Below are 27,263 nucleotides of genomic sequence, written 5' to 3' on the forward strand. Positions count from 1 at the left end.
ACTGTTCAACATCCTGGTTCTTTCTTTCTGTCTGTCCATTAGACTCAGGATGATATCCAGATGAAAATGACAAATGAACTCCCAACCTGTCAGAAAAGGCACGCCAAAAACGAGCCACAAACTGAGGTCCCCTATGGGAAACAATGTCGGTAGGAACGCCATGGAGCCTGACAATTTCCTTAACAAAAGCGAGTGTCTTAGCGCAGGGCAGTTTGATGAAGGGAACCAAGTGACACATCTTGCTAAAACGGTACACGACCACCCAGATGACAGTGAAACCCTCAGAAGCAGGAAGATCAGTAATAAAATCCATAGCAAGATGCGTCCAAGGTGCACTAGGAACCTCCAGAGGGCAAAGCAACCCCGCAGCAGGAGCATGTAAAGACTTAGATCTAGCACACACAGTACATTGACACACCCACTTGATGACTTCCTTCTGCCACCCAGGCCACCAAAAACTGCGACCTACAAGTCTTAGTCTCCGAAATTCCTGGATGACCTGCCAACCGAGACTCATGACACTCCACAAACAAATCTCTCCTAAAGTTCCTAGGCACAAACAACCTCCCATGGGGAGTGTTAGATGGGGCATCCTCCTGGGCTTTAAGAATCCCATCTTCCAAAACGGAATCCAATGCTGCTATCACAACACCTTCCTCTAAAATGCTCTCCTCCTCCTCGGTACCAACCATGGGAGAAAAACTGCGAGATAAAGCATCAGCTTTTACATTCTTGGTACCCGGGATGTAAGGAACAGAAAAATTAAACCGCGAAAAAAAAAGTGCCCACCTAGCCTGACGGGCATTCAAGTGCTTGGCAGCATCAAGATAGATCAGATTCTTATGATCAGTGAAAACCTGAATGGGAAATTTAGCACCTTCCAAGAGATGACGTCAATGTTCAAATGCGAGTTTAATCGCCAGCAATTCCCGATTACCGACATCGTAATTAAGTTCGGTCTCAGAAAATTTTTTTGAAAAAAAAAGCACAGGAATGTACTCCATCCTTGTTTTCCTGAGACAAAACAGCACCGACCCCCACCGAAGAAGCATCAACCTCGACCAAAAAAGGCTTGGTCTCATCAGGCTACATAAGGATGGGGGCAGAACTGAACCTCTCCTTGAGATACACAAAAGCTTCAATGGCCTCAGTAGTCCACTGGACCGTATTCGCACCTTTCCTGGTGAGATCGGTCAGTGGCTTAACAATTATAGAAAAATTCTTAATGAATTTCCTGTAATAATTGGCGAAACCCAAAAATCTCTGTATCGATTTCAAACCAATAGGCCTAGGCCATTCCTGCACCGCCTGAAGCTTCACCGGGTCCATCTCAAAGTCCTCGCTGGAGATAATGTAGCCCAAAAAACTAATTCTCTACACAGCGAACTCACATTTCTCCAGCTTAGCAAAAAGTGAATTGTCATTTAACAACTGCAATACCTCACGTACGCTCTGCCAATGAGACTCCAGATCCGGCGCAAAAATCAAAATGTCATCCAAATACACCACCACATTCTTACCGATCAACGGTCTTAGGATGTCATTAATAAGGTTCTGAAAAAACGCTGGTGCGTTGGTAAGACCAAAGGGCATAACCAGATTCTCAAAATGACCCACTGGAGTGTTAAAAGCAGTTTTCCACTCATCACCTTCCTTCATACGTAACAAATTGTATGCCCCCCGGAGATCAATCTTAGAGAACCACTTGGCCCCCACTAACTGGTTGAAGAAGTCAGGAATTAATGGCAGTGGGTAGGAATTGCGTACTGTAATTTTATTAATTTCGCGAAAGTCCAGACATGGACGTAAACCGCCGTCCTTTTTTTAAAAAAAAAATCCAACAGCCACAGGTGACTTAGAAGGTCTAATGTGATCGGCGGCCAAGCTTGTCTGTATGTATTCCTCCAAGGCCTTTCTCTCAGGGATAGTAAGATTAAATAAGCGACTCTTGGGAAGAGTTGCTCCAGGGACAAACTCAATAGTACAATCATAGTCCCTATGAGGAGGCAAAACTTGCGACTCCTCCTCAGAAAAAAACTTCCAAAAATCCTGAATAGGTACAGGTAATTCCCCTCTTTCCACACCAATAATGCGACCGTTACAACATCTATCATAACACTTAGGACTCCAAGACTTAATTTCATTGGTAGACCAGTCCAGTACAGGATTGTGCAATTTTAACCAATGTAACCCCAAAACCACTGGAGCAGGTAAATTATTTAATACCGCCAAATCCAAATTCTCTTGGTGGATACCATTAATGGTGAGGGGAAATTCAAAAACCTTGTGAGTAATACCTTTCAAGGGAGAGCCATCAACAGCAACCACAGAAATAGGAGATGACAAAAGTTTGGATTCTAATTTAAATTTTTCCAAAAAACCCTCATCAATCACATTGAGTGTAGAACCACAATCCACAAATACCCGAAATTCAATCAACTCCTCCTGGAATGAGGTGCTTCCAGAAAGAAATACTCCTTTTGAGTTTAAACACGCTATGCGGGCGTAACTGACCTCTTTTTTTTTTCTTTGTTCAAATGAAGCACACAGTTCTTAATAAAGTGGTCAGATTTACCGCAATAAAAAACACAATCCTTTAGCAAACCTGCGGTCTTTTTCCTGAGAATGGGGTGACATCGCCCCAATCTCCAATGGTTCTCCACCCTCCGAGCAGACCCTCTGAAAAATAGGAGCTGCCATAGCAGTAGATTTCTCTTCATTACTCCTAGCACGCAGTCTCCTGTCCACACGTATGGCTAAATGCATTGCCTCCTGCAAGGTTCCAGGTTCTGGGAAGGCAATCAGCAGATCCTTAACCCTTTCGCCTAGACCAGCAAGAAACAAACATTTTAATGCTGAGTCATTCCATTCCACTTCAGCCGACCATCTTCTGAAGTATGTACAAAAATTTTCCACATCACCTGATCCCTCCTTCAAACGTCTTAATTCAGTTTCAGCAGATGAGACTCGATCAGGATCATCATACAACAACCCCATAGCAGAAAAAAAATCTTCCACAGATCTAAAACACGGATCATTAGGTTGTAGAGAAAAGCCCATCCCTGTGGTTCTGTGCGCAAAAGTGACATTATAAACCCAATGCGCTGTGATTCATTGCCCGAGGATCTGGGTCTTAAACGAAAATATAATAAACAAGCGTTTTTAAAGGAAAAAAAATCTTGCCGTTTACCATAAAAAAAATCTGGAAGTCCTACCTTCGGTTCGACAAAATGCGCTCCAGGATAGCTACTCACGTGTTGCTGGAGCTCAGCCACCTCCAAAGACAGTCCCTGCAGGCGTTGAGCCAACTCCTGAACCGACACCATGCTGAAATCAGGATTTCTTTCCTTAGAGTGTTTTATTTTTGGGCTGGCCTTACTGTTATGAACTGCTACAAGCACTAAGGAAAGATAGGAAAACTGTCCCTACAATAGGACTAAGCTGATTCCCTACGATGCAGCGGGGGACCTGTTCCTTGTGAACAGACCCGCCTAAGTCCTCGGCTAGTCTGAACGCAGACCTATAGATATAAGGGAGGGGTCCCTACAAGAACTAAGGACTGGGATATAGATGGACACCTCCTAGCAGAAATTGTAGCAGAGCAAAGACAAACAAACAAAAGTACAAGTGGTCAAAGACCAAGCAAACTACAGAGAAAGGTACAAAGCACCTGGCTAGCTTAAGAGTAAAAGCAACACTGAAGTCCAGCAAGGCCAGGAGGGCGGAGCTGGATTATATAGGCAAAAAGTCATGTGACCAGCAAAATAGAAAAAACTAACAGGAGGGTTCTAACAATTCCAGTATTGCTTATATTTCCTATTGTTACTGTTTTTATAAAATGTACTTCATCCCGGGAGTGCGGAGTTTAACTAGGGGGGAATGTGAAGCCCAGCTGTGCTTGGTATCACAAATCCTAGAAGGGTGTATTGAAGGATTCCTCCACAAGAGGCCCCCATAACCATTCACACATCTCCACCTTCCACCTCAGACCACAAGAGGGAGCCCGTTAGGGATTTAAATAGGGAAGGTGGAGCCAGGCAGTTCAATTCCTCTGGAGAGTTCAGCAAGTACAGACCTGAATACAGAGTCAAGCTCAGTCAGAGTCTGGTTTAGCAGTGAGTCCAGTGTAGTCTGAGAAGAGTTACCTCAGAGGACAAAAGTCTGTTCCAGCTCCTGCAATTGCTATCCTGCAGTGGAGCTTATCCAGATCAAGACTCAGTGTAGCTCAGAGAGGTGAGCTTTAGGTGTGCCGGCGCCATAAGATCAGTGAAGCGCGGCAAGCTGCCGTTAGTGTGAGTATCCTATTGAGGGCCCGAGTAGGCCGAAGGCGAGTAGAGAGTTAGTTCATAGGGGGCAGAGGAGCTTAACTGGCTCACCCCGAAGAAGCAGTTACCGGACGCCGGGTCCGAAGCTTACCGGCATCTCCACGACCCAGTAAGATAAACCGGAATCCCTGGAGAACTACAAGTCCCAGGATCGCTAAAGTGCTGATACGTAACAGAGCCAGGAGACACATAGGCCCCGTAAGTCGGGAGCGTGTAATCCAAGAAAAGGCCTTACCACAAGGTCAGCCAGCGCAGGACAGAGACAAAGTTAGGCCTAGCTCCAGGCAGGTCAGAAACTTACCAAGCAGAGGAAAGAAACAGGAGGCCCAAAACCCGCTCATTGGGGAGGATCCGGACATACACCCTTCACCCTACAGTGCTTCGGGGAGTGCCTGAATTTCCATCAGTAAAAGGTACTGAAGAGACTATCGTGTCTGTCCCTGTTCTTGCTCTGACTCGGCTGGGTCTCTTCGTCCAGCTTTCCCTGTTCATACACTGCCCTGAGGCCTAGCTCCACCTGTGGGGAGCCATACCATAGAGCTGCCTTATCACCGGCCTCAGTGGACTGCGCAGCGCTGGTGATCCTCATCAGAAACCACAGGTGGCGTCTCAAACTCTTCTATAAACTTAACAAATCACCAACCCTTTTAAAGAAGCGGCCCAGGGTACGGGCCCGGGAGCCGACCACCGCGACATCCCTAAAGGCCAGGCTAAAGGCCCGGATACCGAGTTATCCCCATCCCCCTGGGCTAGTCAGCAACATGTCCCAATCCTTTCCGTCCTTAGAAACCACCTTTTTTAACATGGACTTAAGGGTTTTATTGAACCGTTCTACTAGCCCGTCGGTTTGAGGGTGGTACACCGAGGTGCGCAATTGTTTAATTTTTAGCAATTTGCACAATTCCCTTGTCACTTTGGACATAAAAAGGGTCCCCTGATCCGTCAGGATCTCCTTAGGTAGTCCAAGGCGACAGAACATGGCAAACAGCTCCCGTGCAATCAGTTTTCCCGAGGTGTGGCGTAGCGGTATGGCCTCCGGGTACCGGATGGCATAGTCGACGACCACCAGTAGATGTTGGTGGCCACGGGCGGATTTAACAATGGGCCCTACCAAGTCCATTGCAATTCGTTCAAAAGGTACCTCTATCACTGGCAGGGGTACCAATGGGCTACGGAAACTTGCGGTGGGTGTGGTCAACTGACATTCGGGGCAAGATTCGCAGTACCTTTTGACCTCCGCGTAAACCCCAGGCCAAAAGAACCGCTGCAAGATACGTTCTTGCGTCTTTTTAACCCCTAAGTGTCCACCCAGCAGGTGTGTGTGTGCCAAATCTAGAACCACCCGACGGTACGACTGAGGTACCACCAACTGTTCCATGACCTTGTCCCTGATCTTATCTACCCTATAAAACAACTCACCGTTGATTACCACGCGTGGAAATTCAGTAACTGCACCGGACTGTTGCACTACGCCATTTACCACTACCACCCTTTCCCGCGCCTGAGGGATGGGATCCTGTAGCTGAGCCATCCCAAACGTGTCCCAGGACACTTCCAGCTCGGGGATCAATGGGGTCTCCTCGACCTCTCCTGCCAGCACCTCTAAGGGAAACCTATCGGGGTCACACTCTGTCCCTATGTTGGACACCCCTACGGCAGGTCCCCCTGACTCGGGTTCATCGGGTACAGCGCCCGTAATACATTTTACCGAGGGAGAGTGGATTTTGTTTTTCCACAGAGTCCAGAACAGGGGTAAGTCTCTTCCCAACACAGTCCCATAGGGAAGAGTTTTTACCACCCCCCACCACATGTTTGATATCTCCACATGGCGTGGATAAAACTACCTCCGCAGTTGGGTACTCTCGGAGGTCCCCATGGATACACACAACCCCAACTGGCCAACCACTGGGGTTGTCTCCTAAAACCAGCGACCCATGTACCAAAGTCACAAGGCTCCCTGAGTCCAGGAGAGCCTCTGTGGGGTACCCATTAGCCAGTACCTGGCATAGTTGGAGTTCACCGTCCCGGGGGTTGGCACTCGCCGTGCAGACGGTCCGGGCATATGTAGCACCCTGGGGGTTCGGTTGCTACAGAGGTATTGCATCTCTCCCAGATGTGCGATATCTCACTCTCAGGTAAGGATGGAGTGTGGACCAGGACCCCGACACCTGCATGCATTACACCACATTTCCAGGGGGCAGGGCGGCCGACATGCTCCATGTAGAGCACGACAGTCCCTGTCCCAGGCTGGAGTGGGGGGAGGGAACACCTAGGAAAGGGGGAACCCTGTAGTGCAGGAGCAGGGAGGAAGCAGTTCCTGGGTACACCTAGGGAGAGGTACAAAAGGTGGGCACCATCTTAGTTCAGAGGAGAAGTCGGTTCAGTGGAGTCAGAGAGAGGATGTGACAGAGCAGGACTCTGTGGAGCTCTGCTCCGGACGCGGGTCTAGCCTGTGAGACCCAGTCAGCACTGAAAGGAGGGAGAGAGAGTAGGGGAGAAGAGATGAAGAAGAGCGGAGGAGGCTCCAGGAACACTGAGGAAAGAAGGGACCCCAGGGATGTGGACCGGCTGGTAGCCACCATACGCCCGCATCTACCTGAGTAGTGGGGTCAGGCCAAGGGGGAGACCGGTCCCCGAAACTAGTGGAGGCGGGGAACTACCCTCAACTAGAAACCGGAGGCTGTGACATTTTATATGGTGCAGCCCCTCGCTACACCCGCTAGGAAGGCACCACATAGGGTCAGGGAAACTGGCGCCGAAGTTTACCCAGAGAAGGCCAGAGGCAGCCGGACAGAAGCGTGGTCACTGGTGGGGTATGACAGGCCAGATAAAGGACACGAGAAGGGGGTCCTGCGAAGCACTCCAAAATTATCTGAGAGTTAGCCGAGCCCCCTCACCTGGTGAACATGGTGCGATGCGGGAATTTACAGCCGGCCGGAGTAACGTGGAGTAACGAACTGCATTGCAGAGACTCAGCTATTATTCCCGCGCACCATCACCCCCATTATTCACCTACACTGCCCTGGGGCTACACTCTTCCCGTGAGGAGTTATACCATCCCTGTGCTGCTCACCAACATCAGCCCCAGCGGTCTGCCCTGCAGCAGCGGTTCATCCTGACCGCAATCCACGGGTGGCGTAGTCGGACATTTGAAAATAATGAAAACCATATCAATAGACTGCCACTGGTTTGACCACACTGAGCCACGGGACCGGGTCATCGCCACAGTGACTACAACCCCCAGCATCCCACCAAAGGCCCGGTTCCGGGTTCCCCACGCGGCCCAGGGGGGCGAGTCACATACATTGAGACCCGGCGGTTATACCCGCAGTGCATGGGTTCCGTAGTCAGGGGACAGTTAGCAACCACATGTCCCGGCCCCTGACATCGCCAGCACCTAATGGTGGAGGTACTGTTAGGTCTTATGACTGTTTGGGAGGGAACCGGTCTCCTGCCACTCCCACTACGGGGTACCCCTTCAGCACGGGCACGGTGCTGACTGTCCTCGGCAGAGGGACGCGACCCCTTTCCCGATTCCTGCGTTGGCAGGGATCGGCGTGACAGCCGCGAGGGGGCAGAGTCTGAGACGAAGTCCTGAGTGGCTGAGTAGCGCTCGATCAGGCTGACCACCTGTTTGAGGGAGCCCCACCCAATGTTGGATAGCAGCCGGCAGAGTCCTCACTAGCCGGTCGACCACCACCCTTTCCACCATCTGGGCTGGAGTCAAAGACTCAGGCTGGAGCAACCTCTTTACCAGCTGCAGTAGGTCATAAGCCTGAGACCGGGCGGGTCGGGTCTCCACATAGGCCCATGAAAATACACGATGAGCCCTCACGTATGTATTGACCCCCAGTCAAGGATCTCACCTTTGAGCCTCCGGTAGTCCTGGGCGTCCTCCCGAGTGAGGTGGAAGTAGGCCTTCTGGGCATCGCCGACCAAAAATGGAGCCACCACTTCCGCCCACTGGCCGGCTGGTAGGTTTTCCCGCTCTGCTGTGCATTCGTAGACGGTCAGGAAGGCTTCCACATCGTCCTCAGGTCCCATCTTCCTCAACGCTGAGCGAACCTTGTCCCGGGCCTCTCGACGTTCCAGAATCGATGTTGTGGCCGTTTCCCGCAGGGAAGCAATCTGTTGCAGCATCAGTTCATTTGTTTTTTGCTGTTGTCGTTGGAGATCCTGGTACTGCTCCTGCTGTTGCCATTGAGCCTGCAGCTGCTGCTGATTGTACTGCTGTTCCCGCTCCAGCTGTTGCCGTTGGAGACTCAGGTACTGCTCTTGCTGTTGCCGTTGAGACTGCAGCTGCTGCTGCTGGGTGAGTACCAGCTGCTTTAACAGCTCCTCCATTTTGTCCACGGGGTGGGGCTGAAAGGTGGCAGGCCGGATTGTGACCATGCAGCTGCCAGTGGGGTATGCCTCAGTCACTATGCCCACACTCTCCTCCAAGCTGTAAGGCGGCGGTGTTCACACCGTGCAGTAACTGAGGCAGTGACCCAAGCAAGTCCAACATAAACAGCTTATATTCAGCAACTCACGGGTAAACAGAAAGTCCTCCGGTTCGCAGCCGTGTTAACATGAGTCCATAAACAACGGTTGCCGGGGGCAATGGCCGCGCCGGGCCGCTCACAGCCTGACAGGTGCAGAGCATTCCCAGGCGTAGGTTCAGCTACACACAGTCCTGCAGAGCTTTCCTGCTATGCTCCTAGCAGGTTCCAGCATAGAACAACACTAATCCTTAGTGCAAGGGTTTTAAAGGACCTGTGGCAAGAGCCACTGGAAAACCCGGGTTGGAGGGAGGAGGCCGCCCCACTGCCTCCTGTGACCTCCTCCAAGAAATGAAGGCCCTGCCGGGTTTACTAATCTGCCTTAGCCAGATAGCCTGACTAGGTGAATGCTCACCTTCATTCCTGCATTGCAGCCGCAGGTGTGTCTGTGACTGCAATGCACTCCAATGGTTTTAATAGGTCTCTGTACACATTCTGGGGGAGATATAACGTCCCTCGTATACGAACCTGGTCACTGCTTCACAGCAACAAAACTGTGAATTAACACATGTGGAATTATATACTTAACAAAAAAGTGTGAAACAACTGAAAATATGTCTTATATTCTAGGTTCTTCAAAGTAGCCACCTTTTGCTTTGATGACTGCTTTGCACACTCTTGGCATTCTCTTGATGAATTAACATGTGTTAATTCACAGTTTTGATGCCTTCAGTGTGAATGTACAATTTTCATAGTCATGAAAATACAGAAAAATCTTTAAATAAGGTGTGTCCAAACTTTTGGTCTGTACTGTATACCCCCAGGGGTAAATGTTTTTCAGCCCATGCACTTAGTGCATGGGCATTACCAGTATAGGAGACCCACTACTTAACAATGGTAACAATTTTATTAATGAGAACCTCCTCTACATCTCTACATCTCTTTAAAGGGGTATTGGAGTGCGTCCAATTTTTTGGCAGCCCTTGCAGTCACTGCATGGGCATTACCACTATAGGAGATCCACTTCTTTATAATGGGAACATTTTTTGTACTGAGGCCCTCCTCTATGTCTCGTCAAAGGGGTATTGGGGTGTGTCAAAATTTTTGGCAGCTCTTGCAGTCACTGCATACGCAATAACAGTACAGGAGACTCACTTCTTAAAAATTGAAACATTATTTTTGACTGAGGCCCTCCTCTATGTCTCTTCAAAGGTGTAATGGAGTTTTTCCCAATTTTGGCCAAGCCTTGCAGTCACTGTCTAAGCAATAAAAGTATAGGAGACCAGCTCCTAATAATGGGATTTTATTTTAACTGAAGCCCTCCTCTATGTCTCTTCAAAGGGGTATTGAGATATGTTCACATTTTGGGCAGCCCTTGCAGTTACTGCATACGCAATAAAAGTATAGGAGACCCGCTCCTTAATAATGTAATTTTATTTTTTTTAACTGAAACCCTCATCTATGTCTCTTCAAAGGGGTACTAGGGTTTTTCCAAATTTTGGGCAGGCCTCGCAGTCACTGCATACGCAATAACAGTATAGGAGACTTGCTAAAATTTTAAAATTGAGGCCCTCCTCTATGGCTTTGCAAAGGTGTATTGGGTTTTTTTTCCGCAAAAGTGGTGTAATACTCTGACAACATTGTTCACAGAAGTGACTTGGGAGTCAGACATGCTTCCAGTGGTGTTCCCATGTTCCCATGTCATTTAAGCACTGTTCCCAAGGCTTCGGGCAATTTTTAGGCTCCCTGTAGACCTACTGGGGCGAAGGGGTGGCAGCAAAATGCTCAAGATTCCCATAGACTTACATTGAGCTCGTTGCTTGGGTCGAGCACCCGAGCATTACAATTTACTTGACCTGAGAAATGAGCACCCGAGCGTTTAAGTGCTTGCTCATCATCACTACAAAATATCCAAATAGAACGTGGCAGAAAAATGGGTCCCCACTCCTGCTATAGAGCATTATATGGGGCCCAATATTCTATATGGAGCATTACGGTATATGGGGTCCATTATTCTGTATGGTGCATTATAAGAGGCCATTAATTCTGTATGAAGCAATATATGGTGTCCATTATTCTCTATAAAGCAATTTAAGAGGTCAATTATTCTTTATGGAGCATTATAGTGCGTTTTTTATTCTCTATGGACTAATATCGGGTCCATATTCTCCATTATTCTATGGTGTAATATTTTGAGTTAATTATTCAGTTTGGAGCATTACATGGGGTACATATTCTGTATGGAGCATTATAAGGGGTTCATTATTCAGTATGGAGCATTATATGGGATACATTATTCTGTATGGAGCATTATATGGAGTTCATTATTCAGTATGGAGCACTATATGGGGTGCATTATTCTCTATAGTGCATTATATGGGGTCCATTTTTCTGTATGGAGTATTATAGTGGGTCTTTTATTCTCTATGGAGTAATATATGGGGTCCATATTCTCCATTATTCTATGGAGCATTATTTGGGGTTAATTATTTAGTTTAGAGAATTATACGGGGTACATTATTCTCTATAGAGCCCTATATGGGGTCCATTATTCTGTATGGGGAATTATATGAGGTCCATTTTTCTGTATGAAGCATTATATGGGGTCCATTAATATGTTTGTAGCTATATGTGGGGCTTATTATGTATGAAGCAATATATGGGGCCCAATATTCTGTATGGAGCAATACGTATATGGTGTCTATTATTCTGTATGGAGCAATATATGGGGTCCATTATTTTGTATGAAGCAATATATGGGGTCCACTATTTTGTATGGAGCATTATATAGGGTCCATTATTCTGTATGGAGCAATATATGGGGTCCATTATAATGTCGGGAGCAATATATGCGTTCATTATTATGTATAGAGCATTATATGAGGCCCAATATTCTCTATGGCGCAATATATGGGGTCCATCATACTGTCTGGAGCAATATATGGGATACGTTATACTGTTTGGAGCAATATATAGGGTCAATTATTCTTTATAAAGCAATACATGGGGTCCATTATTATGTAGGGAGCAATATAAGTTCATTATTATGTTTTAGCAATATATGGGGTCCATTATTCTGTAAGGAGCATTATATTGGGTCAATTATTCTGTATGGATCAATATATAGGGTCCTTTATTTTGTATAGAGCATTATATGGGGCCCATTATTCTGTATGGAGCAATATATGGGGTCCATTATTCTGTATGGAGCATTATATGAGGTACATTATTCTGTATGGAGCATTATATGGGATCCATTATTCTGTATGGAGCACTATATGGGGTCCGTTATACTGTGTAGAGCAGGGGTCTCAAACACGCGGCCCCTGAGGTTGCTTTATGCGGCCCGCAGGCACAGACCCCTTGATGATCCCGACCAGGTCCAGGAGGAGCCGCCGACAGCAGCGCTGCATTGCCGCACAGAGACTGTTTCCCAGCACTGCATTTCCAATGCCAGCCGCTGGCCAATCAGAGGCCAGCAGCTGATATCTGCGTGTCGGCGCAGCGAGTATGACGTCATTGCCATACGCAGATATCAGCTGCTGGCCTCTGATTGGCCGGCGGCTGGCATTGGAAATGCAGTGCTGGGAGACAGTCTCTGTGCGGCAATGCAGCGCTGCTGTCGGCGGCTCCTCCTGGACCAGGTCGGGATCGTCAAGGGGTCTGACTCTGTGGTGCCTGCGGGCCACATCTGCAGGAAGTACGCCGAGGGAACGGAGGACAGGTGAGAATCATCTTTTTTTTTCTATTTTATGTGTGTGAAGAACAGGGGGCACATAGCCACAAGAGGGGACCTGGATGGGGCACATAGCCACAAGATGGGGACCGGGATGGGGCACATAGCCACAAGATGGGGACTGGGATGGGGCACATAGCCACAAGATGGGGACCGGGATGGGGCACATAGCCACAAGATGGGGACCTGGATGGGGCACATAGCCACAAGATGGGGACCGGGATGGGGCACATAGCCACAAGATGGGGACCTGGATGGGGCACATAGCCACAAGATGTGGACCTGGATGGGGCACATAGCCACAAGATGGGGACCGGGATGGGGCACATAGCCACAAGATGGGGACCGGGATGGGGCACATAGCCACAAGATGGGGACCGGGATGGGGCACATAGCCACAAGATGGGGACCGGGATGGGGCACATAGCCACAAGATGGGGACCGGGATGGGGCACATAGCCACAAGATGTGGACCTGGATGGGGCACATAGCCACAAGATGGGGACCGGGATGGGGCACATAGCCACAAGATGGGGACCTGGATGGGGCACATAGCCACAAGATGGGGACCGGGATGGGGCACATAGCCACAAGATGGGGACCGGGATGGGGCACATAGCCACAAGATGGGGACCGGGATGGGGCACATAGCCACAAGATGGGGACCTGGATGGGGCACATAGCCACAAGATGGGGACCTGGATGGGGCACATAGCCACAAGATGGGGACCTGGATGGGGCACATAGCCACAAGATGGGGGCCTGGATGGGGCACATAGCCACAAGATGGGGACCTGGATGGGGCACATAGCCACAAGATGGGGACCTGGATGGGGCACATAGCCACAAGATGGGGATCTGGATGGGGCACATAGCCACAAGATGGGGATCTGGATGGGGCACATAGCCACAAGATGGGGACCTGGATGAGGCACATTAGTACAAGATGGGGGCCAGGATGGGGAACATTGCCACAAGATGGGGGCCAGGATGGGGCAAATTGCCACAAGATGGGGACCTGGATGGGGCACATAGCCACAAGATGGGGACCTGGATCGGGAACATTGCCACAGGATGGGGACCTGGATGGGGCACATAGCCACAAGATGGGGATCTGGATGGGGCAAATAGCCACAGGATGGGGACCTGGATAGGGTACATAGCCACAAGATGGGGACCTGGGTGGGGCACATAGCCACAAGATGGGGATCTGGATGGGGCAAATAGCCACAGGATGGGGACCTTGATGGGGTACATAGCCACAAGATGGAGACCTGGATGGGGCACATAGCCACAAGATGGAGACCTGGATGGGGCACATAGCCACAGGATGGGGACCTGGATGGGGCACATTAGTACAAGATGGGGACTTGGATGGGGAACATTACTACAAGATGTTTGCCATTATTACTATATGATGCTAATTGTAAGACAATATTACTGAATGTGGCCAATTGGGGGAAACAAAATTGTAAAAATCAAAAAAATAAAAATAAAGCATGAAAAAATATTGGGCACTAAAAATGCTGTTTTATATGTAAACTAAAGTAAACACAAAAAAGTGCACGTTTATTATCGCCACATCCATAACGACCCAAGCTATAAAAAAATAAACACGGAAAAAATGTTCAAAAGGTGTATACAAAAAAAATGGTATCACTAAAAATGTCACATTGAACAAAGAATGCGGCCCCCCAAATTCAAATTTTTTCCATGTGCGGCCCATATACCCAGCCGAGTTTGAGACCCCTGGTGTAGAGCATTATATGGGGTCATTTATTCCATATGGAGCAATATATGGGGTCCATTATCCTGTAAGGAGCAATATATGGTGCTCATTATTCTGTAAGTAGCAATATATAGTGTTTATTATTCTCTATGGAGCATTCTATGGGGTCCACTATTATATTTAAGCATTATATGGGGTCCATTTTTCTGTTTGGATCATTATATGGGGTTCTTTATGCTGTACATAGCAATATATGGGTCCATTATTCTGTATATAGCAATATATGGGGTCCATTATTCTGTATGAAGCATTATGTGGGGTCCATTATTCTGTATGAAGCATTATATGGGGTCCATTATTCTGTATGGAGCAATATATGGGGTCTTTTATTCTGTATGGAGCATTATATGAGGCTTATTATACTGTATGGAGTATTATATGAGGTACATTATTCTGTATGGATCATTATATGGGGTCGATTATTCTGTAAGAGCATTATATGGGGTCCTTATTCTGTATACAGCATTATATGGGGTCCATTATTCTGTATGGAACATTATATGGGGTCCATTATTCTGTAAGAGCATTAAATTGGGTCCATATTCTGTATACAGCATTATATGGGTTACATTTTTCTGTATGGAACATTATATGGGGTCCATTATTCTGTGTAGAGCAATATATGGGGTCCATTATCCTGTATGAAGGATCATATGAGGTCCATTATTATGTATCTAGAAAAATATGGGTTTGTGTATGAAGCAATATATGGGGTCTATTTTTAGGTATGGAGCAATATATGGGGTCTTTTATTCTGTATGGAGCATTATATGATATCATTATTCTGTATGGAGCAATATATGGGACCCATTATTCTGTATTCAGCATTATGTTGAGTCTATTATTCTGTATGGAGCAATATATGGGGTCCATTATTCTGTATGGAGCAATATATGGGATCCATTATTCTGTATGGAGCATTATATGCGGTACATTATTCTGTAAGGAGCATTATATGGGATCCATTATTCTGTGTGGAGCACTATATGGGGTCCGTTATACTGTGTAGAGCATTATATGGGGTCATTTATTTTGTATGGAGCAATATATGGTGTTCATTATTCCATATGGAGCAATATATGGGGTCCATTATCCTGTAAGGAGAAATATATGGTGCTCATTATTCTGTAAGTAGCAATATATAGTGTTAATTATTCTCTATGGAGCTTTCTATGCGGTCCACTATTATATTTAAGCTTTATATGGGGTCCATTTTTCTGTTTGGATCATTATATGGGGTTTTTTATGCTGTACATAGCAATATATGGGGTCCATTATTCTGTATGAAGCATTATGTGGGGTCCATTATTCTGTATGAAGCATTATATGGGGTCCATTATTCTGTATGGAGCAATATATGAGGCTTATTATACTGTATGGAGTATTATATGAGGTACATTATTCTGTATGGAGCATTATATGGGGTCCATTATTCTGTAAGAGCATTATATGGGGTCCATATTCTGTATACAGCATTATATGGGGTCCATTATTCTGTATGGAACATTATATGGGGTCCATTATTCTGTAAGAGCATTAAATAGGGTCCATATTCTGTATACAGCATTATATGGGTTACATTTTTCTGCATGGAACATTATATGGGGTCCATTATTCTGTGTAGAGCAATATATGGGGTCCATTATCCTGTATGAAGGATCATATGAGGTCCATTATTATGTATCTAGAAAAATATGGGTTTGTGTATGAAGCAATATATGGGGTCTATTATTATGTATGGAGCAATATATGGGGTCTTTTATTCTGTATGGTTCATTATATGATGCCATTATTCTGTATGGAGCAATATATGGGACCCATTATTCTGTATTCAGCATTATGTTGAGTCTATTATTCTGTATGGAGCAATATATGGGGTCCATTATTCTGTATGGAGCAATATATGGGATCCATTATTCTGTATGGAGCAATATATGGGATCCATTATTCTATATGGAGCAATATATGGGGTCCATTATTCTGTATGGAGCAATATATGGGATTAGTGTTGAGCGAGCACTAAAATGCTCGGGTGCTCGAAGCTCGAGCCGAGCTTACAGTGATACTCGGGTGCTCCACCCGAGCAACGAGCCCAATGTTAGTCTATGGGAGACCCGAGCATTTTTGCGGCGGCACTCCCTGCAGTCTGTAGAAAGCCTAAAAAGTGCCCAAAACGATAGTGACAGTGCTCAAATGACATGGGGACAGCATGGGCATCGCCCCAAGAAGCATTTCTGATCCCCAGGTCACTGCTGTCAACAACGTGATCAGAGGTATTAAGCCACTTTAACGGGCTCACAATAAAACGTTCAAAAACTAAACTGAAACTGCTTTCCTGTGAAATATGTTAAGGAATTTCCTTTCCAGGGTAAAGACTTGTGTATAAGGTAAAATAAATAACCAAAAACAAAAATACTCTTCCACACCTTGGGGTATGTTCACAAGTAGCATTTTTTATGTGTTTTTGCACTTTTGTATTGCTTTCAAGTGTGACAAATGCATTCACTGGGAAATGTCATTTTAACATTTTACAACCTTATCTGGCCATGTGCTGTGTGACACATGCATACAGTGCTGAAAAGACATGGGGAAGATCCCTGGAAGCATCTCTGGCACCCAGGTCACTGCCTAAAAGTGTGCTCATCAGAAGTGATCCTTGCCGCATCAGAAGATGCAGACTTGCAACTATCCCCGTGCAAGTCCTTGTCCCAGGGAAGTGTTCAATTGTACCTCCCCCATTCCTTGCAATGCAAGCGCAAGTATGCAGCCTGCCACCCACCCACCCCCAGGCTGCAATACCATACTGCTAGCTTGCTTGCACTTGAAATTGGGCCTTTTAGGCATGTGGAGGCAGACGCCGGCCACCATGTCATGGCTGCGTCGGCGGCCTGGTATCCATACTCAGTCCCCAGCTGCCCGGCGGCCAGTTGTCCACGCTCGGTCCCCAGCCGCCATGAGGCGGCCGAGTGTCCATACTCGGTCCCCAGCCGCCCTGCGGCCGGGTGCCCACACACGGTCCCCAGCCGCCAGGAGGCGGCCGGGTGTCCATAAATGGTCCCCAGCTGCCCCTATTTGAAGGACAGCCTAACCACAAACACGTCGACAAGTGAATGTGGCCAGGGATGATCCATCTGACTGACGCCTTCACACTGGGTTAATATTGTGGAAGCCGGGACACAGTTGGACACTGGGATGCAACACGTCCTCCAGACATAGAGGATTGCGGGTCCTGGGTCAATCAGGCATCAACACAAAGTTCAGAAGGTAGACAGCAGCAGTGGTCGGCCCCCTACACAACGAGTAAATTATTCATGATCATGATGAGGCCATCCATCTCCTTAGCTTTCTGTTCCTTGGAATGCAAGCGCATGTATGTAGTAGCGGCTAGGCCTGAGATGGTCAGCGTTTTGGCGCATATCCTACCTCCTCCGAGGATTGCTGGATGTTTTCCTGCTACTATCCTAGTTCTATGACTCCCGTTAAAACAAAGCTTCAGGTGATGAATGATAGATGAGGTGGTGGCAAAGGAGAAAGAGCAGGAGGAACAGGGACCATTCAGATCAATATCAGGCCAGTCAACCACACATGTCTTGTAGGATATGTTTCTATACCAAAAGGAGCGGTTCGGCTACACAGTTATAGGGCATACAGTGAGTGCAATGCCTACCAAAAATTTAGAGGCACTCCAATGCCCCCTGGAAGTGACATGGAGGTCAGAGGGCCTTAAAAAAAACATTTTTTCCATTTATGGCAACTGGTTCTCCTGTACACTGTTGGCCTAAGCAGTGAATGGAAGGCTTTCCAAAAATTATGAGGAACTGCAATACTCCTTGAAACTGACGTGGATTACAGCGTACTAAAAACTTTCTACCCACTATTGGGGAGTGGGTCTCCCTTAGTTCTCGCCTATGCATTGAAAAGCAAAAGCTGACTAAAATTAGGAGGAAATGCAATGCCCGTTGGAAGAGTCGTGGAGGTTAGAGGTAATTAAAAACAACATTTCAATGCCCCTTTGAAGAGCTGTGGAGTGCAGAGTGGTTTAACAAAACGGTTTTAATGCCCCTTGGAAGAGTGGTGGAGGTCACAACTGCTTAAAAAGACAATATCAATGCCCCTTGGAAGAGCTGTGGAGATCAGAGTGGTTTAACAAGACGGTTTTAATGCCCCTTGGAAGAGCTGTGGAGTTCCGAGTGGTTTAACCAGACGGTTTTAATGACCCTTGGAAGAGTGGTGGAGGTCGCAGCTGATTAAAAAGACAATATCAATGCCCCTTGGAAGAGCTGTGGAGTTCAGAGTGGTTTAACAAGACGGTTATAATGCCCCTTGGAAGAGCTGTGGAGTTCCGAGTGATTTAACCACATGGTTTTAATGCCCTTGGAAGAGTGGTGGAGGTCGCAGCTGAGTAAAAAGACAATATCAATGCCCCTTGGAAGAGCTGTGGAGTTCAGAGTGGTTTAACAAGACGGTTTTAATGCCCCTTGGAAGAGCTGTGGAGTTCCGAGTGGTTTAACCAGACGGTTTTAATGCCCTTTGGAAGAGTGGTGGAGGTCGCAGCTGATTAAAAAGACCATATCAATTCCCCTTGGAAGACCTGTGGAGTTCAGAGTGGTTTATTAACACGATTTTAATGCCCCTTGGAAGAGCTGTGGAATTCTGAGTGGTTTAAACAGACAGTTTTAATGCCCCTTAGAAGAGTGGTGGAGGTTGCAGCTGATTAAAAAGACCATATCAATTCTTCTTGGAAGAGCTGTGGAGTTCAGAGTGGTTTATCAAGACGATTTTAATGCCCCTTGGAAGAGCTGTGGAATTCTGAGTGGTTTAACCAGACAGTTTTAATGCCCCTTGGAAGAGTGGTGGAGATGGCAGCTGATTAAAAAGACAATATCAATGCCCCTTGGAGGAGCTGTGGAGTTCAGAGTGGTTTAACAAGACGGTTTTAATGCCCCTTGGAAGAGTGGTGGAGGTTGCATCTGATTAAAAAGACAATATCAATGCCCCGTGGAAGAGCTGTGGAGTTCAGAGTGGTTTAACAAGACGGTTATAATGCCACTTGTAAGAGCTGTGGAGTTCCAAGTGGTTTAACCAGATGGTTTTAATGCCCCTTGGAAGAGTGGTGGAGATCGCAGCTGATTAAAAACACAATATCAATTCCCCTTGGAAGAGCTGTGGAGTTCAGAGTGATTTATCAAGACGATTTTAATGCCCCTTGGAAGAGCTGTGGAATTCCGAGTGGTTTAACCAGACGGTTTTAATGCCCCTTAGAAGAGTGGTGGAGGTCGCAGCTGAGTAAAAAGACAATATCAATGCCCCTTGGAAGAGCTGTGGAGTTCAGAGTGGTTTAACAAGACGGTTTTAATGCGCCGTGGAAGAGCTGTGGAGTTCCGAGTGGTTTAACAAGATGGTTTTAATGCCTCTTGGAAGAGCTGTGGAGTTCCGAGTGGTTTAACCAGACGGTTTTAATGCCCTTTGGAAGAGTGGTGGAGGTCGCAGCTGATTAAAAAGACCATATCAATTCCCCTTGGAAGAGCTGTGGAGTTCAGAGTGGTTTATCAAGACGATTTTAATGCCCCTTGGAAGAGCTGTGGAATTCCGAGTGGTTTAACCAGACGGTTTTAATGCCCCTTAGAAGAGTGGTGGAGGTCGCAGCTGATTAAAAAGACCATATCAATTCTCCTTGGAAGAGCTGTGGAGTTCAGAGTGGTTTATCAAGATGGTTTTAATGCCCCTTGGAAGAGCTGTGGAATTCTGAGTGGTTTAACCAGACGGTTTTAATGCCCCTTGGAAGAGTGGTGGAGGTCGCAGCTGATTAAAAAGACAATATCAATGCCCCTTGGAAGAGCTGTGCAGTTCAGAGTGGTTTAACAAGATGGTTTTAATGCCCCTTGGAAGAGTGGTGGAGGTTGCATCTGATTAAAAAGACAATATCAATGCCCCGTGGAAGAGCTGTGGAGTTCAGAGTGGTTTAACAAGACGGTTTTAATGCCCCGTGGAAGAGCTGTGGAGTTCCGTGTGGTTTAACCAGACGGTTTTAATGCCCCTTGGAAGAGTGGTGGAGGTCGCAGCTGATTAAAAAGACAATATCAATGCCCCTTGGAAGAGCTTTGGAGTTCAGAGTGGTTTAACAAGACGGTTTTAATGCCCCGTGGAAGAGCTGTGGAGTTCCGAGTGGTTTAACCAGACAGTTTTAATTCCGCTTGAAAGAGTGGTGGAGGTCGCAGCTGATTAAAAAGACAATATCAATGCCCCTTGGAAGAGCTGTGGAGTTCAGAGTGGTTTAACAAGACGGTTTTAATGCCCCTTGGAAGAGTGGTGGAGGTGGCAGCTGATTAAAAAGACAATATCAATGCCCCTTGGAGGAGCTGTGGAGTTCAGAGTGGTTTAACAAGACGGTTTTAATGCCCCTTGGAAGAGTGGTGGAGGTTGCATCTGATTAAAAAGACAATATCAATGCCCCGTGGAAGAGCTGTGGAGTTCAGAGTGGTTAAACAAGACGGTTATAATGCCCCTTGGAAGAGCTGTGGAGTTCCGAGTGGTTTAACCAGACAGTTTTAATGCCCCTTGGAAGAGTGGTGGAGGTCGCAGCTGAGTAAAAAGACAATATCAATGCCCCTTGGAAGAGCTGTGGAGTTCAGAGTGGTTTAACAAGACGGTTTTAATGCCACTTGTAAGAGCTGTGGAGTTCCGAGTGGTTTAACCAGATGGTTTTAATGCCCCTTGGAAGAGTGGTGGAGATCGCAGCTGATTAAAAACACAATATCAATTACCCCTGGAAGAGCTGTGGAGTTCAGAGTGGTTTATCAAGACGATTTTAATGCCCCTTGGAAGAGTTGTGGAATTCCGAGTGGTTTAACCAGACGGTTTTAATGCCCCTTAGAAGAGTGGTGGAGGTCGCAGCTGAGTAAAAAGACAATATCAATGCCCCTTGGAAGAGCTGTGGAGTTCAGAGTGGTTTAACAAGACGGTTTTAATGCGCCGTGGAAGAGCTTTGGAGTTCCGAGTGGTTTAACAAGATGGTTTTAATGCCCCTTGGAAGAGCTGTGGAGTTCCGAGTGGTTTAACCAGACGGTTTTAATGCCCTTTGGAAGAGTGTTGGAGGTCGCAGCTGATTAAAAAGACCATATGAATTCCCCTTGGAAGAGCTGTAGAGTTCAGAGTGGTTTATCAAGACGATTTTAATGCCCCTTGGAAGAGCTGTGGAATTCCGAGTGGTTTAACCAGACGGTTTTAATGCCCCTTAGAAGAGTGGTGGAGGTCACAGCTGATTAAAAAGATCATATCAATTCTCCTTGGAAAAGCTGTGGAGTTCAGAGTGGTTTATCAAGATGGTTTTAATGCCCCTTGGAAGAGCTGTGGAATTCTGAGTGGTTTAACCAGACGGTTTTAATGCCCCTTGGAAGAGTGGTGGAGGTCGCAGCTGATTAAAAAGACAATATCAATGCCCCTTGGAAGAGCTGTGGAGTTCAGAGTGGTTTAACAAGACGGTTTTAATGCCCCGTGGAAGAGCTGTGGAGTTCCGAGTGGTTTAACAAGACGGTTTTAATGCCCCTTGGAAGAGCTGTGGAGTTCCGAGTGGTTTAACCAGACGGTTTTAATGCCCTTTGGATGAGTGGTGGAGGTCGCAGCTGATTAAAAAGACCATATCAATTCCCCTTGGAAGAGCTGTGGAGTTCAGAGTGTTTTATCAAGACGATGTTAATGCGACTTGGAAGAGCTGTGGAATTCCGAGTGGTTTAACCAGACAGTTTTAATGCCCCTTGGAAGAGTGGTGGAGGTCGCAGCTGATTAAAAAGACCATATCAATTCTCCTTGGAAGAGCTGTGGAGTTCAGAGTGGTTTATCAAGATGATTTTAATGCCCCTTGGAAGAGTGGTGGAGGTCGCAGCTGATTAAAAAGACAATATCAATGTCCCTTGGAAGAGCTGTGGAGTTCAGAGTGGTTTAACAAGACGGTTTTAATGCCCCTTGGAAGAGTGGTGGAGGTTGCATCTGATTAAAAAGACAATATCAATGCCCCGTGGAAGAGCTGTGGAGTTCCGTGTGGTTTAACCAGACGGTTTTAATGCCCCTTGGAAGAGTGGTGGAGGTCGCAGCTGATTATAAAGACAATATCAATGCCCCTTGGAAGAGCTGTGGAGTTCAGAGTGGTTTAACAAGACGGTTTTAATGCCCCATGGAAGAGCTGTGGAGTTCAGAGTGGTTTAACAAGATGGTTTTAATGCCCCTTGGAAGAGCTGTGGAGTTCCGAGTGGTTTAACCAGATGGTTTTAATGCCCTTTGGAAGAGTGGTGGAGGTCGCAGCTGATTAAAAAGACCATATCAATTCCCCTTGGAAGAGCTGTGGAGTTCAGAGTGGTTTATCAAGACGATTTTAATGCCCTTGGAAGAGCTGTGGAATTCCGAGTGGTTTAACCAGACGGTTTTAATGCCCCTTAGAAGAGTGGTGGAGGTCGCAGCTGATTAAAAAGACCATATCAATGCCCCGTGGAAGAGCTGTGGAGTTCCGTGTGGTTTAACCAGACGGTTTTAATTCCCCTTGGAAGAGTGGTGGAGGTCGCAGCTGATTAAAAAGACAATATCAATGCCCCTTGGAAGAACTGTGGAGTTCAGAGTGGTTTAACAAGACGGTTTTAATGTCCCATGGAAGAGCTGTGGAGTTCCGAGTGGTTTAACCAGACGGTTTTAATGCCCCTTCGAAGAGTGGTGGAGGTCGCAGCTGATTAAAAAGACAATATGAATGCCCCTTGGAAGAGCTGTGGAGTTCAGAGTGGTTTAACAAGATGGTTTTAATGCCCCTTGGAAGAGTGGTGGAGTTAAGAGTAGTTTAAACAGACTGTTTTAATGCCCCTTGGGAGAGCTGTGGCATTCCGAGAGGTTTAACCAGATGGTTTTAATGCCCCTTGGAAGATCGGTGGAGGTCGCAGCTGATTAAAAAGACAATATCAATGCCTCTTGGAAGAGCTGTGGATTTCAGAGTTGTTTAAGAAGACGGTTTTAATGCCCCTTGGAAGAGCTGTGGAGTTCCGAGTGGTTTAACCAGACGGTTTTAATGCCCCTTGGAAGATGGTGGAGGTCGCAGCTGATTGAATAGACAATATTAATGCCCCTTGGAAGAGCTGTGGAGTTCCGAGTGGTTTAACAAGACGGTTTTAATGCCCCTTGGAAGAGCTGTGGAGTTCCGAGTGGTTTAACCAGACAGTTTTAATGCCCCTTGGAAGAGTGGGAGAGGTCACATCTGATTAAAAAGACAATATCAATGCCCCTTGGAAGAGCTGTGGAGTTCAGAGTGGTTTAACAAGACAGTTTTAATGCCTTTTGGAAGAGCTGTGGAGTTCCGAGTGGTTTAACAAGATGGTATTAATGCCCCTTGGAAGAGCTGTGGAGTTCCGAGTGGTTTAACAAGACGGTTTTAATGCCCCTTGGAAGAGCTGTGGAGTTCCGAGTGGTTTAACCAGACAGTTTTAATGCCCCTTGGAAGAGTGGGGGAGGTCACATCTGATTAAAAAGACAATATCAATGCCCCTTGGAAGAGCTGTGGAGTTCCGAGTGGTTTAACCAGACGGTTTTAATGCCCCTTGGAAAAGTGGTGGAAGTCGCAGCTGATTAAAAAGACAATATCAAAGCCCCTTGGAAGAGCTGTGGAGTTTAGAGTGGTTTAACAAGACGGTTTTAATGCCCCTTGGAAGGGTTGTGGAGTTCCAAGTGGTTTAACCAGATGGTTTTAATGCCCCTTGGAAGAGTGATGGAGGTCGCAGCTGATTAAAAAGACAATATTAATGCCCCTTAGAAGAGCTGTAGAGTTCAGAGTGGTTTAACAAGACGGTTTTAATGCCCCTTGGTAGAGTGGTGGAGGTCGCATCTAATTAAAAAGACAATATCAATGCCGCCTGGAAGAGCTGTGGAGTTCAGAGTGGTTTAGCATGACGATTTTAATGCCCCTTGGAAGAGCTGTGGAGTTCCGAGTTGTTTAGCCAGATGGTTTTAATGCCCCTTGGAAGAGTGGTGGAGGTCGCTGCTGATTAAAAAGACTAAATCAATGCCCCTTGGAAGAGCTGTGGAGTTCAGAGTGGTTTAACAAGACGGTTTTAATGCCCCTTGGAAGAGTGGTGGAGGTGGCAGCTGATTAAAAAGACAATATCAATGCCCCTTGGAGGAGCTGTGGAGTTCAGAGTGGTTTAACAAGACGGTTTTAATGCCCCTTGGAAGAGTGGTGGAGGTTGCATCTGATTAAAAAGACAATATCAATGCCCCGTGGAAGAGCTGTGGAGTTCAGAGTGGTTTAACAAGACGGTTATAATGCCCCTTGGAAGAGCTGTGGAGTTCCGAGTGGTTTAACCAGACAGTTTTAATGCCCCTTGGAAGAGTGGTGGAGGTCGCAGCTGAGTAAAAAGACAATATCAATGCCCCTTGGAAGAGCTGTGGAGTTCAGAGTGGTTTAACAAGACGGTTTTAATGCCACTTGTAAGAGCTGTGGAGTTCCGAGTGGTTTAACCAGATGGTGTTAATGCCCCTTGGAAGAGTGGTGGAGATCGCAGCTGATTAAAAACACAATATCAATTCCCCTTGGAAGAGCTGTGGAGTTCAGAGTGGTTTATCAAGACGATTTTAATGCCCCTTGGAAGAGCTGTGGAATTCCGAGTGGTTTAACCAGACGGTTTTAATGCCCCTTAGAAGAGTGGTGGAGGTCGCAGCTGAGTAAAAAGACAATATCAATGCCCCTTGGAAGAGCTGTGGAGTTCAGAGTGGTTTAACAAGACGGTTTTAATGCGCCGTGGAAGAGCTTTGGAGTTCCGAGTGGTTTAACAAGATGGTTTTAATGCCCCTTGGAAGAGCTGTGGAGTTCCGAGTGGTTTAACCAGACGGTTTTAATGCCCTTTGGAAGAGTGTTGGAGGTCGCAGCTGATTAAAAAGACCATATGAATTCCCCTTGGAAGAGCTGTAGAGTTCAGAGTGGTTTATCAAGACGATTTTAATGCCCCTTGGAAGAGCTGTGGAATTCCGAGTGGTTTAACCAGACGGTTTTAATGCCCCTTAGAAAAGTGGTGGAGGTCACAGCTGATTAAAAAGATCATATCAATTCTCCTTGGAAAAGCTGTGGAGTTCAGAGTGGTTTATCAAGATGGTTTTAATGCCCCTTGGAAGAGCTGTGGAATTCTGAGTGGTTTAACCAGACGGTTTTAATGCCCCTTGGAAGAGTGGTGGAGGTCGCAGCTGATTAAAAAGACAATATCAATGCCCCTTGGAAGAGCTGTGGAGTTCAGAGTGGTTTAACAAGACGGTTTTAATGCCCCGTGGAAGAGCTGTGGAGTTCCGAGTGGTTTAACAAGACGGTTTTAATGCCCCTTGGAAGAGCTGTGGAGTTCCGAGTGGTTTAACCAGACGGTTTTAATGCCCTTTGGATGAGTGGTGGAGGTCGCAGCTGATTAAAAAGACCATATCAATTCCCCTTGGAAGAGCTGTGGAGTTCAGAGTGTTTTATCAAGACGATTTTAATGCGACTTGGAAGAGCTGTGGAATTCCGAGTGGTTTAACCAGACAGTTTTAATGCCCCTTGGAAGAGTGGTGGAGGTCGCAGCTGATTAAAAAGACCATATCAATTCTCCTTGGAAGAGCTGTGGAGTTCAGAGTGGTTTATCAAGATGATTTTAATGCCCCTTGGAAGAGTGGTGGAGGTCGCAGCTGATTAAAAAGACAATATCAATGTCCCTTGGAAGAGCTGTGGAGTTCAGAGTGGTTTAACAAGACGGTTTTAATGCCCCTTGGAAGAGTGGTGGAGGTTGCATCTGATTAAAAAGACAATATCAATGTCCCGTGGAAGAGCTGTGGAGTTCCGTGTGGTTTAACCAGACGGTTTTAATGCCCCTTGGAAGAGTGGTGGAGGTCGCAGCTGATTATAAAGACAATATCAATGCCCCTTGGAAGAGCTGTGGAGTTCAGAGTGGTTTAACAAGACGGTTTTAATGCCCCATGGAAGAGCTGTGGAGTTCAGAGTGGTTTAACAAGATGGTTTTAATGCCCCTTGGAAGAGCTGTGGAGTTCCGAGTGGTTTAACCAGATGGTTTTAATGCCCTTTGGAAGAGTGGTGGAGGTCGCAGCTGATTAAAAAGACCATATCAATTCCCCTTGGAAGAGCTGTGGAGTTCAGAGTGGTTTATCAAGACGATTTTAATGCCCCTTGGAAGAGCTGTGGAATTCAGAGTGGTTTAACCAGACGGTTTTAATGCCCCTTAGAAGAGTGGTGGAGGTCGCAGCTGATTAAAAAGACCATATCAATGCCCCGTGGAAGAGCTGTGGAGTTCCGTGTGGTTTAACCAGACGGTTTTAATTCCCCTTGGAAGAGTGGTGGAGGTCGCAGCTGATTAAAAAGACAATATCAATGCCCCTTGGAAGAACTGTGGAGTTCAGAGTGGTTTAACAAGACGGTTTTAATGTCCCATGGAAGAGCTGTGGAGTTCCGAGTGGTTTAACCAGACGGTTTTAATGCCCCTTCGAAGAGTGGTGGAGGTCGCAGCTGATTAAAAAGACAATATGAATGCCCCTTGGAAGAGCTGTGGAGTTCAGAGTGGTTTAACAAGATGGTTTTAATGCCCCTTGGAAGAGTGGTGGAGTTACGAGTAGTTTAAACAGACTGTTTTAATGCCCCTTGGGAGAGCTGTGGCATTCCGAGAGGTTTAACCAGATGGTTTTAATGCCCCTTGGAAGATCGGTGGAGGTCGCAGCTGATTAAAAAGACAATATCAATGCCTCTTGGAAGAGCTGTGGATTTCAGAGTTGTTTAAGAAGACGGTTTTAATGCCCCTTGGAAGAGCTGTGGAGTTCCGAGTGGTTTAACCAGACGGTTTTAATGCCCCTTGGAAGATGGTGGAGGTCGCAGCTGATTGAATAGACAATATTAATGCCCCTTGGAAGAGCTGTGGAGTTCCGAGTGGTTTAAC

Source organism: Phyllobates terribilis, unplaced genomic scaffold (genome assembly GCF_046119375.1).
Source record: "Phyllobates terribilis strain yellow unplaced genomic scaffold, ASM4611937v1 Scaffold_4__5_contigs__length_816908805, whole genome shotgun sequence".
In the NCBI taxonomy this organism is placed as follows: domain Eukaryota; kingdom Metazoa; phylum Chordata; class Amphibia; order Anura; family Dendrobatidae; genus Phyllobates; species Phyllobates terribilis.